Source organism: Taudactylus pleione, unplaced genomic scaffold, assembly GCF_031769625.1.
Source record: "Taudactylus pleione unplaced genomic scaffold, aTauple2 ptg000040l, whole genome shotgun sequence".
NCBI classification, from domain to species: domain Eukaryota; kingdom Metazoa; phylum Chordata; class Amphibia; order Anura; family Myobatrachidae; genus Taudactylus; species Taudactylus pleione.
In genome coordinates this window covers 16,759,082-16,778,214 of record NW_028284442.1, presented here as the reverse complement: position 1 = coordinate 16,778,214, position 19,133 = coordinate 16,759,082, and positions in this window count along the sequence as shown.

The window sequence follows — 19,133 nt, the reverse complement described above, 5'->3', positions numbered from 1 at the left end:
CAATCCAGCTGGCCCTTTATTTAAGGGACACTGGCGCACGCTTGGCACTACTTTGTTGATGCACGTGCGGCTACTGCGCACACAATTCAAAAACACAAAAAAATATATTTTTTTATTTTGTTTGGAGTGCCCTTTGGGGGTTACAGCACCCTTTAACGGACAAGCCAGCTGGCCTTTTACTTATGGTACACAGGCGCACGCTTGGCGCTGCTCCTTTGTTGATGCACGTGCAGCCACAGTGCACACAATTCACAAACAGAGAAATTTTTTTTACATTTTGTTTGGAGTGCCCTTTGGGGGTTAAAGCACCCTTTAGCGATCAATCCAGCTGGCCCTTTACTTATGGGACACAGGCGCACGCTTGGCACTACTTTGTTGATGCACGTGCGGCTACTGCGCACACAATTCACAAACAGAAAAAAATATTTTTTTTTATTTTATTTGGAGTGCCCTTTGGGGGTTACAGCACCCTTTAACGGACAAGCCAGCCGGCCTTTTACTTATGGGACACAGGTGCACGCTTGGCGCTGCTTCTTTGTTGAGGCACATGCAGCCACAGTACACACAATTCACAAACACAGAAAAATGTTTTTTATTTTGTTTGGAGTACCCTTTGGGGGTTACAGCATGCTTTAGCGGTCAATCCAGCTGGCACTTTATTTATGGTACACAGGTGCACGCTTTGCACTGCTTTGTTCAGGTACGTGCGGCTACTGCGCACACAATTCACAAACACAAAAAAATATATTTTTTATTTTGTTTGGAGTGCCCTTTGGGGGTTACAGCATCCGTTAACGGACAAGCCAGCTGGCCTTTTACTTATGGGACACAGGTGCACGCTTGGCGCTGCTCCTTTGTTGAGGCACATGCAGCCACAGTACACACAATTCACAAACACAGAAAAATGTTTTTTATTTTGTTTGGAGTGCCTTTTGGGGGTTACAGCATCCGTTAACGGACAAGCCAGCCGGCCTTTTACTTATGGGACACAGGAGCACGCTTGGCGGTGCTCCTTTGTTGATGCACGTGCAGCCACAGTGCACACAATTCACAAACACATACATTTTTTTTTAATTTTGTTTGGAGTGCCCTTTGGGGGTTAAAGCACCCTTTAGTGGTCAATCCAGCCAGCCCTTTATTTATGGGAAACAGGCGCACGCTTGGCACTACTTTGTTGATGCACGTGCGGCTACTGCGCACACAATTCACAAACACAAAAAAATATATTTTTTTATTTTGTTTGGAGTGCCCTTTGGGGGTTACAGAACCCTTTACCGGACAAGCCAGCTGGCCTTTTACTTATGGGACACAGGCGCACGCTTGGCGCTGCTCCTTTGTTGATGCACGTGCAGCTACAGTGCACACAATTCACAAACACAGAAATTTTTTTTACATTTTGTTTGGAGTGCCCACTGGGGGTTAAAGCAACCTTTAGCGATCAATCCAGCCGGCCCTTTATTTATGGGACACAGGCGCACGCTTGCCACTACTTTGTTGATGCACGTGCGGCTACTGCGCACACAATTCACAAACACAAAAAAATATATTTTTTTATTTTGTTTGGAGTGCCCTTTGGTGGTTACAGCACCCTTTAGCGGTCAATCCAGCTGGCCCTTTATTTATGGGACACAGGCGCACGCTTGGCACTACTTTGCTTATGCATGTGCGGCTACTGCGCACACAATTCACAAACACAAAAAAATGTTTTTTTATTTTGTTTGGAGTGCCCTTTGGGGGTTACAGCACCCTATAATGGACAAGCCAGCTGGCCTTTTACTTATGGGACACAGGCGCACGCTTGGCGCTGCTCCTTTGTTGATGCACGTGCAGCCACAGTGCACACAATTCACAAACACAGAATTTTTTTTAAATTTTGTTTGGAGTGCCCTTTGGGGGTTAAAGCACCATTTAGCGGTCAATCCAGCCTGCCCTTTACTTATGGGACAAAGGCGCACGCTTGGCAATACTTTGTTGATGCACGTGCGGCTACTGCGCACACAATTCACAAACACAAAAAAATATATTTTTTTATTTTGTTTGGAGTGCCCTTTGGGGGTTACAGGTCCCATTAACGGACAAGCCAGCCGGCCTTTTACTTATGGGACACAGGCGCACGCTTGGCGCTGCTCCTTTGTTGATGCACGTGCAGCCACAGTGCACACAATTCACAAACACAGAATTTTTTTTAAATTTTGTTTGGAGTGCCCTTTGGGGGTTAAAGCACCCTTTAGCGGTCAATCCAGCCGGCCCTTTACTTATGGGACACAGGCGCACGCTTGGCAATACTTTCTTGATGCACGTGCGGCTACTGCGCACACAATTCACAAACACAAAAAAATATATTTTTTTATTTTGTTTGGAGTGCCCTTTGGGGGTTATAGCTCCCTTTAACGGACAAGCCAGCCGGCCTTTTACTTATGGGACACAGGTGCACGCTTGGCGCTGCTCCTTTGTTGAGGCACATGCAGCCACAGTACACACAATTTACAAACACAGAAAAATGTTTTTTATTTTGTTTGGAGTACCCTTTGGGGGTTACAGCATGCTTTAGCGGTCAATCCAGCTGGCACTTTATTTATGGGACACAGGTGCATGCTTTGCACTGCTTTGTTCAGGTACGTGCGGCTACTGCGCACACAATTCACAAACACAAAAAAATATATTTTTTATTTTGTTTGGAGTGCCCTTTGGGGGTTACAGCATCCGTTAACGGACAAGCCAGCTGGCCTTTTACTTATGGGACACAGGTGCACGCTTGGCGCTGCTCCTTTGTTGAGGCACATGCAGCCACAGTACACACAATTCACAAACACAGAAAAATGTTTTTTATTTTGTTTGGAGTGCCTTTTGGGGGTTACAGCATCCGTTAACAGACAAGCCAGCCGGCCTTTTACTTATGGGACACAGGAGCACGCTTGGCGGTGCTCCTTTGTTGATGCACGTGCAGCCACAGTGCACACAATTCACAAACACATACATTTTTTTTTAATTTTGTTTGGAGTGCCCTTTGGGGGTTAAAGCACCCTTTAGTGGTCAATCCAGCCAGCCCTTTATTTATGGGAAACAGGCGCACGCTTGGCACTACTTTGTTGATGCACGTGCGGCTACTGCGCACACAATTCACAAACACAAAAAAATATATTTTTTTATTTTGTTTGGAGTGCCCTTTGGGGGTTACAGAACCCTTTAACGGACAAGCCAGCTGGCCTTTTACTTATGGGACACAGGCGCACGCTTGGCGCTGCTCCTTTGTTGATGCACGTGCAGCTACAGTGCACACAATTCACAAACAGAAATTTTTTTTACATTTTGTTTGGAGTGCCCACTGGGGGTTAAAGCAACCTTTAGCGATCAATCCAGCCGGCCCTTTATTTATGGGACACAGGCGCACGCTTGCCACTACTTTGTTGATGCACGTGCGGCTACTGCGCACACAATTCACAAACACAAAAAAATATATTTTTTATTTTGTTTGGAGTGCCCTTTGGGGGTTACAGCATCCGTTAACGGACAAGCCAGCTGGCCTTTTACTTATGGGACACAGGTGCACGCTTGGCGCTGCTCCTTTGTTGAGGCACATGCAGCCACAGTACACACAATTCACAAACACAGAAAAATGTTTTTTATTTTGTTTGGAGTGCCTTTTGGGGGTTACAGCATCCGTTAACAGACAAGCCAGCCGGCCTTTTACTTATGGGACACAGGAGCACGCTTGGCGGTGCTCCTTTGTTGATGCACGTGCAGCCACAGTGCACACAATTCACAAACACATACATTTTTTTTTAATTTTGTTTGGAGTGCCCTTTGGGGGTTAAAGCACCCTTTAGTGGTCAATCCAGCCAGCCCTTTATTTATGGGAAACAGGCGCACGCTTGGCACTACTTTGTTGATGCACGTGCGGCTACTGCGCACACAATTCACAAACACAAAAAAATATATTTTTTTATTTTGTTTGGAGTGCCCTTTGGGGGTTACAGAACCCTTTAACGGACAAGCCAGCTGGCCTTTTACTTATGGGACACAGGCGCACGCTTGGCGCTGCTCCTTTGTTGATGCACGTGCAGCTACAGTGCACACAATTCACAAACAGAAATTTTTTTTACATTTTGTTTGGAGTGCCCACTGGGGGTTAAAGCAACCTTTAGCGATCAATCCAGCCGGCCCTTTATTTATGGGACACAGGCGCACGCTTGCCACTACTTTGTTGATGCACGTGCGGCTACTGCGCACACAATTCACAAACACAAAAAAATATATTTTTTTATTTTGTTTGGAGTGCCCTTTGGTGGTTACAGCACCCTTTAGCGGTCAATCCAGCTGGCCCTTTATTTATGGGACACAGGCGCACGCTTGGCACTACTTTGCTTATGCATGTGCGGCTACTGCGCACACAATTCACAAACACAAAAAAATGTTTTTTTATTTTGTTTGGAGTGCCCTTTGGGGGTTACAGCACCCTTTAATGGACAAGCCAGCTGGCCTTTTACTTATGGGACACAGGCGCACGCTTGGCGCTGCTCCTTTGTTGATGCACGTGCAGCCACAGTGCACACAATTCACAAACACAGAATTTTTTTTAAATTTTCTTTGGAGTGCCCTTTGGGGGTTAAAGCACCATTTAGCGGTCAATCCAGCCTGCCCTTTACTTATGGGACACAGGCGCATGCTTGGCAATACTTTGTTGATGCACGTGCGGCTACTGCGCACACAATTCACAAACACAAAAAAATATATTTTTTTATTTTGTTTGGAGTGCCCTTTGGGGGTTACAGGTCCCATTAACGGACAAGCCAGCCGGCCTTTTACTTATGGGACACAGGCGCACGCTTGGCGCTGCTCCTTTGTTGATGCACGTGCAGCCACAGTGCACACAATTCACAAACACAGAATTTTTTTTACATTTTGTTTGGAGTGCCCTTTGGGGGTTAAAGCACCCTTTAGCGATCAATCCAGCCGGCCCTTTACTTATGGGACACAGGCGCACGCTTGGCAATACTTTCTTGATGCACGTGCGGCTACTGCGCACACAATTCACAAACACAAAAAAATATATTTTTTTATTTTGTTTGGAGTGCCCTTTGGGGGTTATAGCTCCCTTTAATGGACAAGCCAGCCGGCCTTTTACTTATGGGACACAGGTGCACGCTTGGCGCTGCTTCTTTGTTGATGCACATGCAGCCACAGTACACACAATTCACAAACACAGAAAAATGTTTTTTATTTTGTTTGGAGTGCCCTTTGGGGGTTACAGCACGCTTTAGCGGTCAATCCAGCTGGCCCTTTATTTATGGGACACAGGTGCACGCTTGGCACTGCTTTGTTCAGGTACGTGCGGCTACTGCGCACACAATTCACAAACACAAAAAAAATTTTTTTTTATTTTGTTGGAGTGCCCTTTGGGGGTTTCAGCATCCGTTAACGGACAAGCCAGCCGGCCTTTTACTTATGGGACACAGTTGCACGCTTGGCGCTGCTCCTTTGTTGAGGCACATGCAGCCACAGTACACACAATTCACAAACACAGAAAAATGTTTTTTATTTTGTTTGGAGTGCCCTTTGGGGGTTACAGCATGCTTTAGTGGTCAATCCAGCTGGCCCTTTATTTATGGGAAACAGGCGCACGCTTGGCATTACTTTGTTGATGCACGTGCGGCTACTGCGCACACAATTCACAAACACAAAAAAATATATTTTTTTATTTTGTTTGGAGTGCCCTTTGTGGGTTACAGCACCCTTTAATGGGCAAGCCAGCTGGCCTTTTACTTATGGTACAAAGGCGCACGCTTGGCGCTGCTCCTTTGTTGATGCACGTGCAGCCACAGTGCACACAATTCACAAACACAGAATTTTTTTTTACATTTTGTTTGGAGTGCCCTTTGGGGGTTAAAGCACCCTTTAGCGATCAATCCAGCCGGCCCTTTACTTATGGGACACAGGCGTACGCTTGGCACTACTTTGTTGATGCACGTGCGGCTACTGCGCACACAATTCACAAACACAAAAAAATATATTTTTTTATTTTGTTTGGAATGCCCTTTGGGGGTTACAGCATCCGTTAGCGGACAGGCCAGCCGGTCGTTTACTTATGGGACACAGGTGCACGCTTGGCGCTGCTCGTTTGTTGAGGCAAATGCAGCCACAGTACACACAATTCACAAACACAGAAAATTGTTTTTTATTTTATTTGGAGTGCCCTTTGGGGGTTACAGCACGCTTTAGCGGTCAATCCAGCTGGCCCTTTATTTATGGGACACAGGCGCACGCTTGGCACTACTTTGTTGATGCACCTGCGGCTACTGCGCACTCAATTCACAAACACAAAAAAAATATTTTTTGATTTTGTTTGGAGTGCCCTTTGGGGGTTACAGCACCCTTTAACGGACAAGCCAGCTGGCCTTTTACTTATGGTACACAAGCGCACGCTTGGCGCTGCTCCTTTGTTGATGCACGTGCAGCCACAGTGCACACAATTCACAAACACAGAAATTTTTGTTACATTTTGTTTGGAGTGCCCATTGGGGGTTAAAGCACCCTTTAATGGACAAGCCAGCCGGCCTTTTACTTATGGGACACAGGAGCATGCTTGGCGGTGCTCCTTTGTTGATGCACGTGCAGCCACAGTGCACACAATTCACAGACACATACATTTTTTTTTTATTTTGTTTGGAGTGCCCTTTGGGGGTTAAAGCACTCTTTAGTGGTCAATCCAGCCAGCCCTTTATTTATGGGAAACAGGCGCACGCTTGGCACTAGTTTGTTGATGCACGTGAGGCTACTGCGCACACAATTCACAAACACAAAAAAATATATTTTATTATTTTGTTTGGAGTGCCCTTTGGGGGTTACAGAACCCTTTAATGGACAAGCCAGCTGGCCTTTTACTTATGGGACACAGGCACACGCTTGGTGCTGCTCCTTTGTTGATGCACGTGCAGCCACAGTGCACACAATTCACAAACACAGAAATTTTTTTTACATTTTGGATGGAGTGCCCTTTGGGGGTTAAAGCACCCTTTAGCGATCAATCCAGCCGGCCTTTTATTTATGGGACACAGGCGCACGCTTGCCACTACTTTGTTGATGCACGTGCGACTACTGCGCACACATTTCACAAACACAAAAAAATATATTTTTTTATATTGTTTGGAGTGCCCTTTGGGGGTTACAGCACCCTTTAACGGACAAGCCAGCCGGCATTTTACTTATGGAACACAGATGCACGCTTGGCACTGCTCCTTTTTTGATGCACGTGCAGCCACAGTGCACACAATTCACAAACACAGAATTTTTTTTTATTTTGTTTGGAGTGCCCTTTGGGGGTTACAGAACCCTTTAGCGGTCAATCCAGCCGGCCCTTTATTTATGGGATACAGGCGCACGCTTGGCACTACTTTGTTGATGCACGTGCGGCTACTGCGCACACAATTCACAAACACAAAAAAAAATATTTTTTTATTTTGTTTGGAGTGCCCTTTGGGGGTTACAGCACCCTTTAACGGACAAGCCAGCTGGCCTTTTACTTATGGGACACAGGCGGACGCTTGGCGCTGCTCCTTTGTTGATGCACGTGCATCCACAGTGCACACATTTCACAAACACAGAATTTTTTTTTAAATTTTGTTTGGAGTGCCCTTTGGGGGTTAAAGCACCCTTTAGCAGTCAATCCAGCCGGCCCTTTACTTATGGGACACAGGCGCATGCTTGGCACTACTTTGTTGATGCACGTGCGGCTACTGCGCACACAATTCACAAACACAAAAAAATGTTTTTTTATTTTGTTTGGAGTGCCCTTTGGGGGTTACAGCACCCTTTAATGGACAAGCCAGCTGGCCTTTTACTTATGGGACACAGGCGCACGCTTGGCGCTGCTCCTTTGTTGATGCACGTGCAGCCACAGTGCACACAATTCACAAACACAGAATTTTTTTTAAATTTTGTTTGGAGTGCCCTTTGGGGGTTAAAGCACCATTTAGCGGTCAATCCAGCCTGCCCTTTACTTATGGGACAAAGGCGCACGCTTGGCAATACTTTGTTGATGCACGTGCGGCTACTGCGCACACAATTCACAAACACAAAAAAATATATTTTTTTATTTTGTTTGGAGTGCCCTTTGGGGGTTACAGGTCCCATTAACGGACAAGCCAGCCGGCCTTTTACTTATGGGACACAGGCGCACGCTTGGCGCTGCTCCTTTGTTGATGCACGTGCAGCCACAGTGCACACAATTCACAAACACAGAATTTTTTTTAAATTTTGTTTGGAGTGCCCTTTGGGGGTTAAAGCACCCTTTAGCGGTCAATCCAGCCGGCCCTTTACTTATGGGACACAGGCGCACGCTTGGCAATACTTTCTTGATGCACGTGCGGCTACTGCGCACACAATTCACAAACACAAAAAAATATATTTTTTTATTTTGTTTGGAGTGCCCTTTGGGGGTTATAGCTCCCTTTAACGGACAAGCCAGCCGGCCTTTTACTTATGGGACACAGGTGCACGCTTGGCGCTGCTCCTTTGTTGAGGCACATGCAGCCACAGTACACACAATTCACAAACACAGAAAAATGTTTTTTATTTTGTTTGGAGTACCCTTTGGGGGTTACAGCATGCTTTAGCGGTCAATCCAGCTGGCATTTTATTTATGGGACACAGGTGCATGCTTTGCACTGCTTTGTTCAGGTACGTGCGGCTACTGCGCACACAATTCACAAACACAAAAAAATATATTTTTTATTTTGTTTGGAGTGCCCTTTGGGGGTTACAGCATCCGTTAACGGACAAGCCAGCCGGCCTTTTACTTATGGGACACAGGTGCACGCTTGGCGCTGCTCCTTTGTTGAGGCACATGCAGCCACAGTACACACAATTCACAAACACAGAAAAATGTTTTTTATTTTGTTTGGAGTGCCTTTTGGGGGTTACAGCATCCGTTAACGGACAAGCCAGCCGGCCTTTTACTTATGGGACACAGGAGCACGCTTGGCGGTGCTCCTTTGTTGATGCACGTGCAGCCACAGTGCACACAATTCACAAACACATACATTTTTTTTTAATTTTGTTTGGAGTGCCCTTTGGGGGTTAAAGCACCCTTTAGTGGTCAATCCAGCCAGCCCTTTATTTATGGGAAACAGGCGCACGCTTGGCACTACTTTGTTGATGCACGTGCGGCTACTTCGCACACAATTCACAAACACAAAAAAATATATATTTTTATTTTGTTTGGAGTGCCCTTTGGGGGTTACAGAACCTTTTAACGGACAAGCCAGCTGGCCTTTTACTTATGGGACACAGGCGCACGCTTGGCGCTGCTCCTTTGTTGATGCACGTGCAGCTACAGTGCACACAATTCACAAACAGAAATTTTTTTTACATTTTGTTTGGAGTGCCCACTGGGGGTTAAAGCAACCTTTAGCGATCAATCCAGCCGGCCCTTTATTTATGGGACACAGGCGCACGCTTGCCACTACTTTGTTGATGCACGTGCGGCTACTGCGCACACAATTCACAAACACAAAAAAATATATTTTTTTATTTTGTTTGGAGTGCCCTTTGGTGGTTACAGCACCCTTTAGCGGTCAATCCAGCTGGCCCTTTATTTATGGGACACAGGCGCACGCTTGGCACTACTTTGCTTATGCATGTGCGGCTACTGCGCACACAATTCACAAACACAAAAAAATGTTTTTTTATTTTGTTTGGAGTGCCCTTTGGGGGTTACAGCACCCTTTAATGGACAAGCCAGCTGGCCTTTTACTTATGGGACACAGGCGCACGCTTGGCGCTGCTCCTTTGTTGATGCACGTGCAGCCACAGTGCACACAATTCACAAACACAGAATTTTTTTAAAATTTTGTTTGGAGTGCCCTTTGGGGGTTAAAGCACCATTTAGCGGTCAATCCAGCCTGCCCTTTACTTATGGGAAACAGGCGCATGCTTGGCAATACTTTGTTGATGCACGTGCGGCTACTGCGCACACAATTCACAAACACAAAAAAATATATTTTTTTATTTTGTTTGGAGTGCCCTTTGGGGGTACAGGTCCCATTAATGGACAAGCCAGCCGGCCTTTTACTTATGGGACACAGGCGCACGCTTGGCGCTGCTCCTTTGTTGATGCACGTGCAGCCACAGTGCACACAATTCACAAACACAGAATTTTTTTTACATTTTGTTTGGAGTGCCCTTTGGGGGTTAAAGCAACTTTAGCGATCAATCCAGCCGGCCCTTTACTTATGGGACACAGGCGCACGCTTGGCAATACTTTCTTGATGCACGTGCGGCTACTGCGCACACAATTCACAAACACAAAAAAATATATTTTTTTATTTTGTTTGGAGTGCCCTTTGGGGGTTATAGCTCCCTTTAATGGACAAGCCAGCCGGCCTTTTACTTATGGGACACAGGTGCACGCTTGGCGCTGCTTCTTTGTTGATGCACATACAGCCACAGTACACACAATTCACAAACACAGAAAAATGTTTTTTATTTTGTTTGGAGTGCCCTTTGGGGGTTACAGCACGCTTTAGCGGTCAATCCAGCTGGCCCTTTATTTATGGGACACAGGTGCACGCTTGGCACTGCTTTGTTCAGGTACGTGCGGCTACTGCGCACACAATTCACAAACACAAAAAAATTTTTTTTTTTATTTTGTTGGAGTGCCCTTTGGGGGTTTCAGCATCCATTAACGGACAAGCCAGCCGGCCTTTTACTTATGGGACACAGGTGCACGCTTGGCGCTGCTCCTTTGTTGAGGCACATGCAGCCACAGTACACACAATTCACAAACACAGAAAAATGTTTTTTATTTTATTTGGAGTGCCCTTTGGGGGTTACAGCATGCTTTAGTGGTCAATCCAGCTGGCCCTTTATTTATGGGAAACAGGCGCACGCTTGGCATTACTTTGTTGATGCACGTGCGGCTACTGCGCACACAATTCACAAACACAAAAAAATATATTTTTTTATTTTGTTTGGAGTGTCCTTTGTGGGTTACAGCACCCTTTAATGGGCAAGCCAGCTGGCCTTTTACTTATGGTACAAAGGCGCACGCTTGGCGCTGCACCTTTGTTGATGCACGTGCAGCCACAGTGCACACAATTCACAAACACAGAATTTTTTTTTACATTTTGTTTGGAGTGCCCTTTGGGGGTTAAAGCACCCTTTAGCAATCAATCCAGCCGGCCCTTTACTTATGGGACACAGGCGTACGCTTGGCACTACTTTGATGATGCACGTGCGGCTACTGCGCACACAATTCACAAACACAAAAAAATATATTTTTTTATTTTGTTTGGAATGCCCTTTGGGGGTTACAGCATCCGTTAGCGGACAGGCCAGCCGGTCGTTTACTTATGGGACACAGGTGCACGCTTGGCGCTGCTCGTTTCTTGAGGCAAATGCAGCCACAGTACACACAATTCACAAACACAGAAAATTGTTTTTTATTTTGTTTGGAGTGCCCTTTGGGGGTTACAGCACGCTTTAGCGGTCAATCCAGCTGGCCCTTTATTTATGGGACACAGGCGCACGCTTGGCACTACTTTGTTGATGCACCTGCGGCTACTGCACACTCAATTCACAAACACAAAAAAAATATTTTTTTATTTTGTTTGGAGTGCCCTTTGGGGGTTACAGCACCCTTTAACGGACAAGCCAGCTGGCCTTTTACTTATGGTACACAGGCGCACGCTTGGCGCTGCTCCTTTGTTGATGCACGTGCAGCCACAGTGCACACAATTCACAAACACAGAAATTTTTGTTACATTTTGTTTGGAGTGCCCATTGGGGGTTAAAGCACCCTTTAATGGACAAGCCAGCCGGCCTTTTACTTATGGGACACAGGAGCATGCTTGGCGGTGCTCCTTTGTTGATGCACGTGCAGCCACAGTGCACACAATTCACAGACACATACATTTTTTTTTATTTTGTTTGGAGTGCCCTTTGGGGGTTAAAGCACTCTTTAGTGGTCAATCCAGCCAGCCCTTTATTTATGGGAAACAGGCGCACGCTTGGCACTAGTTTGTTGATGCACGTGAGGCTACTGCGCACACAATTCACAAACACAAAAAAATATATTTTTTTATTTTGTTTGGAGTGCCCTTTGGGGGTTACAGAACCCTTTAATGGACAAGCCAGCTGGCCTTTTACTTATGGGACACAGGCACACGCTTGGCGCTGCTCCTTTGTTGATGCACGTGCAGCCACAGTGCACACAATTCACAAACACAGAAATTTTTTTTACATTTTGGATGGAGTGCCCTTTGGGGGTTAAAGCACCCTTTAGCGATCAATCCAGCCGGCCTTTTATTTATGGGACACAGGCGCACACTTTCCACTACTTTGTTGATGCACGTGCGACTACTGCACACACATTTCACAAACACAAAAAAATATATTTTTTTATTTTGTTTGGAGTGCCCTTTGTTGGTTACAGCACCCTTTAGCGGTCAATCCAGCTGGCCCTTTATTTATGGGACACAGGCGCACGCTTGGCACTACTTTGCTTATGCATGTGCGGCTACTGCGCACACAATTCACAAACACAAAAAAATGTTTTTTTATTTTGTTTGGAGTGCCCTTTGGGGGTTACAGCTCCCTTTAACGGACAAGCCAGCTGGCATTTTACTTATGGGACACAGGTGCACGCTTTGCGCTGCTCCTTTGTTGATGCACGTGCAGCCACAGTGCACACAATTCACAAACACAGAAATTTTTTGTTTATTTTGTTTGGAGTGCCCTTTGGGGGTTACAGCACCCTTTAGTGGTCAATCCAGCCGGCCCTTTATTTATGGGACACAAGCACACGCTTGGCACTACTTTGTTGATGCACGTGTGGCTACAGCGCACACAATTCACAAACACCAAAAAATATATTTTTTTATTTTGTTTGGAGTGCCCTTTGGGGGTTACAGCACCCTTTAACGGACAAGCTAGCTGGACTTTTACTTATGGGACACAGGCGTACGCTTGGCGCTGTTCCTTTGTTGATGCACGTGCTGCCACAGTGCACACAATTCACGAACACAGAATTTTTTTTTTAATTTTGTTTGGAGTGCCCTTTGGGGGTTGCAGCACCCTTTAGTGGTCAATCCAGCTGGCCCTTTATTTATGGGACACAGGTGCACGCTTGGCACTACTTTGTTTATGCACGTGCGGCTACTGCGCACACAATTCACAAACACAAAAAAATATATATTTTTATATTGTTTGGAGTGCCCTTTGGGGGTTACAGCACCCTTTAACGGACAAGCCAGCCGGCATTTTACTTATGGAACACAGATGCACGCTTGGCACTGCTCCTTTTTTGATGCACGTGCAGCCACAGTGCACACAATTCACAAACACAGAATTTTTTTTTATTTTGTTTGGAGTGCCCTTTGGGGGTTACAGAACCCTTTAGCGGTCAATCCAGCCGGCCCTTTATTTATGGGATACAGGCGCACGCTTGGCACTACTTTGTTGATGCACGTGCGGCTACTGCGCACACAATTCACAAACACAAAAAAAAATATTTTTTTATTTTGTTTGGAGTGCCCTTTGTGGGTTACAGCACCCTTTAACGGACAAGCCAGCTGGCCTTTTACTTATGGTACACAGGCGCACGCTTGGCGCTGCTCCTTTGTTGATGCACGTGCAGCCACAGTGCACACAATTCACAAACACAGAAATTTTTTTCACATTTTGTTTGGAGTGCCCTTTGGGGGTTAAAGCACCCTTTAGCGATCAAACCAGCCGGCCTTTTACTTATGGGACACAGGCGCATGCTTGGCAATACTTTGTTGATGCATGTGCGGCTACTGCGCACACAATTCACAAACACAAAAAAATATATATTTTTATTTTGTTTGGAGTGCCCTTTGGGGGTTACAGCACCCTTTAACGGACAAGCCAGCTGGCCTTTTACTTATGGGACACAGGCGGACGCTTGGCGCTGCTCCTTTGTTGATGCACGTGCATCCACAGTGCACACATTTCACAAACACAGAATTTTTTTTTAAATTTTGTTTGGAGTGCCCTTTGGGGGTTAAAGCACCCTTTAGCAGTCAATCCAGCCGGCCCTTTACTTATGGGACACAGGCGCATGCTTGGCACTACTTTGTTGATGCACGTGCGGCTACTGCGCACACAATTCACAAACACAAAAAAATATATTTTTTTATTTTGTTTGGAGTGCCCTTTGGGGGTTACAGCACACTTTAACGGACAAGCCAGCTGGCCTTTTACTTATGGGACACAGGCGCATAAGTAAAAGGCGGTGCTCCTTTGTTGATGCACGTGCAGCCACAGTGCACCCAATTCACAAACACGGAAATTTTTTTTTTATTTTGTTTGGAGTGCACTTTGGGGGTTACAGCACCCTTTAGTGGTCAATGCAGCCAGCCCTTTATTTATGGGAAACAGGCGTACGCTTGGCACTACTTTGTTGATGCACGTGCGGCTACTGCGCACACAATTCACAAACACAAAAAAATATATTTTTTTATTTTGTTTGGAGTGCCCTTTGGGGGTTACAGAACCCTTTAACGGACAAGCCAGCTGGCCTTTTACTTATGGGACACAGGCGCACGCTTGGCGCTGAACCTTTGCTGATGCCTGTGCAGCCACAGTGCACACAATTCACAAGCACAGAAATTTTTTTTACATTTTATTTGGAGTGCCCTTTGGGGGTTACAGCACCCTTTAGTTGTCAATCCAGCCGGCCCTTTATTTATGGGACACAGGCGCACGCTTGGCACTACTTTGTTGATGCACGTGCGGCTACTGCGCACACAATTCACAAACACAAAAAAATATATTTTTTATTTTGTTTGGAGTGCCCTTTGGGGGTTACAGCACCCTTTAGCGGTCAATCCAGCTGGCCGTTTATTTATGGGACACAGGCGCACGCTTGGCACTACTTTGTTGATGCTCGTGTTGCTACTGCGCACACAATTCACAAACACAAACAAATATGTTTTTTTATTTTGTTTGGAGTGTCCTTTGGGGGTTACAGCACCCTTTAACGGACAAGCCAGCCGACCTTTTACTTATGGGACACAGGCGCACGCTTGGCGCTGCTCCTTTTTTGATGCACATGCAGCCACAGTGCACACAATTCACAAACACAGAATTCTTTTTTTTATTTTGTTTGGAGTGCCCTTTGGGGGTTACAAAACCCTTTAGTGGTCAATCCAGCCGGCCCTATATTTATGGGACACAGGCGCACGCTTGGCACTACTTTGTTGATGCACGTGCCGCTACTGTGCACACAATTCACAAACACAAAAAAAAATAATTTTTTATTTTGTTTGGAGTGCCCTTTGGGGGTTACAGCACCCTTTAATGGACAAGCCAGCTGGCCTTTTACTTATGGGACACAGGCGCACGCTTGGCGCTGCTCCTTTGTTGATGCACGTGCATCCACAGTGCACACAATTCACAAACACAGAATTTTTTTTTACATTTTGTTTGGAGTAACCTTTGGGGGTTAAAGCACCCTTTAGTGGTCAATCCAGCCGGCCCTTTACTTAGTGGACACAGGCGCACGCTTGGCACTACTTTGTTGATGCACGTGCGGCTACTGCGCACACAATTCACAAACACAAAATAATATATTTTTTTATTTTGCTTGGAGTGCCCTTTGGGGGTTACAGCACCCTTTAGCGGTCATTCCAGCTGGCCCTTTATTTATGGGACACAGGAGCACGCTTGGCACTACTTTGTTGATGCTCGTGTTGCTACTGCGCACACAATTCACAAACACAAAAAAATATGTTTTTTTTTTGTTTGAAGTGTCCTTTGGGGGTTACAGCACCCTTTAACGGACAAGCCAGCTGGCCTTTTACTTATGTGACACAGGCGCTCGCTTGGCGCTGCTCCTTTTTTGATGCACGTGCAGCCACAGTGCACACAATTCACAAACACAGAATTTTTTATTTTATTTTGTTTGGCGTGCCCTTTGGGGGTTATAAAACCCTTTAGCAGTCAATCCAGCCGGCCCTTTATTTATGGGACACAGGCGCACGCTTGGCACTACTTTGTTGATGCACGTGCGGCTACTGTGCACACAATTCACAATCACAAAAAAATATATTTTTTTATTTTGTTTGGAGTGCCCTTTGGGGGTTACAGCACCCTTTAACGGACAAGCCAGCTGGCCTTTTACTTATGGGACACAGGCGCATGCTTGGCGCTGCTCCTTTGTTGATGCACGTGCGGCTACTGCGCACACAATTCACAAACACAAAAAAATATATTTTTTATTTTGTTTGGAGTGCCCATTGGGGGTTACAGCACCCTTTAGCGGTCAATCCATCCGGCCCTTTATTTATGGGACACAGGCGCACGCTTGGCACTACTTTGTTGATGCACGTGCTGCTACTGCGCACACAATTCACAAACACAAAAAAAAATATTTTTTATTTTGTTTGGAGTGCCCTTTGGGGGTTACAGCACCCTTTAGCGGTCAATCCAGCTGGCCCTTTATTTATGGGACACAGGCGCACGCTTGGCACTACTTTGTTGATGCACGTGATGCTACTGCGCACACAATTCACAAACACAAAAAAATATGTTTTTTTTTTTGTTTGGAGTGTCCTTTGGGGGTTACAGCACCCTTCAATGGACAAGCCAGCTGGCCTTTTACATATGGGACACAGGCGCACGCTTGGCGCTGCTCCTTTGTTGATGCACGTGCAGCCACAGTGCACACAATTCACAAACACAGAATTTTTTTTTTTTTTTTTTTGGAGTGCCCTTTGGGGGTTACAAAACCCTTTAGCGGTTAATCCAGCCAGCCCTTTATTTATGGGACACAGGCGTACGCTTGGCACTACTTTGTTGATGCACGTGCGGATACTGCGAACACAATTCACAAACACACAAAAAATTATTTTTTTATTTTGTTTGGAGTGCCCTTTGGGGGTTACAGCACCCTTTAACGGACAAGCCAGCTGGCCTTTTACTTATGGTACACAGGCGCACGCTTGGCGCTGCTCCTTTGTTGATACATGTGCATCTACAGTGCACACAATTCACAAACACAGAATTTTTTTTTACATTTTGTTTGGAGTGCCCTTTGGGGGTTAAAGCCCCCTTTAGCAGTCAACCCAGCCGGCCCTTTACTTATGGGACAAAGGCGCATGCTTTGCACTACATTGTTGATGCACGTGCGGCTACTGCGCACACAATTCACAAACACAAAAAAATATATTTTTTAATTTTGTTTGGAGTGCCCTTTGGGGGTTACAGCACCCTTTAATGGACAAGCCAGCCGACCTTTTACTTATGGGACACAGGCGCATAAGTAAAAGGCGGTGCTCCTTTGTTGATGCTCGTGCAGCCACAGTGCACACAATTCACAAACACATAATTTTATTTTTTATTTTGTTTGGAGTGCCCTTTGGGGGTTACAGCACCCTTTAGTGGTCAATCCAGCCAGCCCTTTATTTATGGGAAACAGGCGCACGCTTGGCACTACTTTGTTGATGCACGTGCGGCTACTGCGCACACAATTCACAAACACACAAAAAAAATGTTTTTACTTTGTTTGGAGTGCCCTTTGGGGTTTACAGAACTCTTTAAAGTACAAGCCAGCTGGCCTTTTACTTATGGGACACAGGCGCACGCTTGGCGCTGCTCCTTTGTTGAGGCACGTGCAGCCACAGTGCACACAATTCACAAACACCGAAATTTTTTTTACATTTTGTTTGGAGTGCCCTTTGGGGGTTAAAGCACCCTTTAGCGAACAATCCAGCCGGCCTTTTAATAATGGGACACAGGCGCACGCTTGCCACTACTTTGTTGATGCACGTGCGGCTACTGTGCACACAATTCACAAACACAAAAAAATATATTTTTTTATTTTGTTTGGAGTGCCCTTTGGTGGTTACAGCACCCTTTAGCGGTCAATCCAGTTGGCCCTTTATTTATGGGACACAGGCGCACGCTTGGCACTACTTTGTTGATGCACGTGCGGCTACTGCGCACACAATTCACAAACACAAAATAATATATTTTTTTATTTTGCTTGGAGTGCCCTTTGGGGGTTACAGCTCCCTTTAGCGGTCATTCCAGCTGGCCGTTTATTTATGGGACACAGGCGCACGCTTGGCACTACTTTGTTGATGCTCGTGTTGCTACTGCGCACACAATTCACAAACACAAAAAAAATGTTTTTTTTTTTGTTTGGAGTGTCCTTTGGGGGTTACAGCTCCCTTTAACGGACAAGCCAGCCGGCCTTTTACTTATGTGACACAGGCGCTCGCTTGGCGCTGCTCCTTTTTTGATGCACGTGCAGCCACAGTGCACACAATTCACAAACACAGAATTTTTTATTTTATTTTGTTTGGCGTGCCCTTTGGGGGTTATAAAACCCTTTAGCGGTCAATCCAGCCGGCCCTTTATTTATGGGACACAGGCGCACGCTTGGCACTACTTTGTTGATGCACGTGCGGCTACTGTGCACACAATTCACAAACACAAAAATTTTTTTTTTTTATTTTGTTTGGAGTGCCCTTTGGGGGTTACAACACCCTTTAATGGACAAGCCAGCTGGCCTTTTACTTATGGGACACAGGCGCATGCTTGGCGCTGCTCCTTTGTTGATGCACGTGCATCCACAGTGCACACAATTCACAAACACAGAATTTTTTTTTACATTTTGTTTGGAGTAACCTTTGGGGGTTAAAGCACCCTTTAGTGGTCAATCCAGCCGGCCCTTTACTTAGTGGACACAGGCGCACGCTTGGCACTACTTTGTTGATGCACGTGCGGCTACTGCGCACACAATTCACAAACACAAAATAATATATTTTTTTATTTTGCTTGGAGTGCCCTTTGGGGGTTACAGCACCCTTTAGCGGTCATTCCAGCTGGCCCTTTATTTATGGGACACAGGAGCACGCTTGGCACTACTTTGTTGATGCTCGTGTTGCTACTGCGCACACAATTCACAAACACAAAAAAATATGTTTTTTTTTTGTTTGGAGTGTCCTTTGGGGGTTACAGCACCCTTTAACGGACAAGCCAGCTGGCCTTTTACTTATGTGACACAGGCGCTCGCTTGGCGCTGCTCCTTTTTTGATGCACGTGCAGCCACAGTGCACACAATTCACAAACACAGAATGTTTTATTTTATTTTGTTTGGCGTGCCCTTT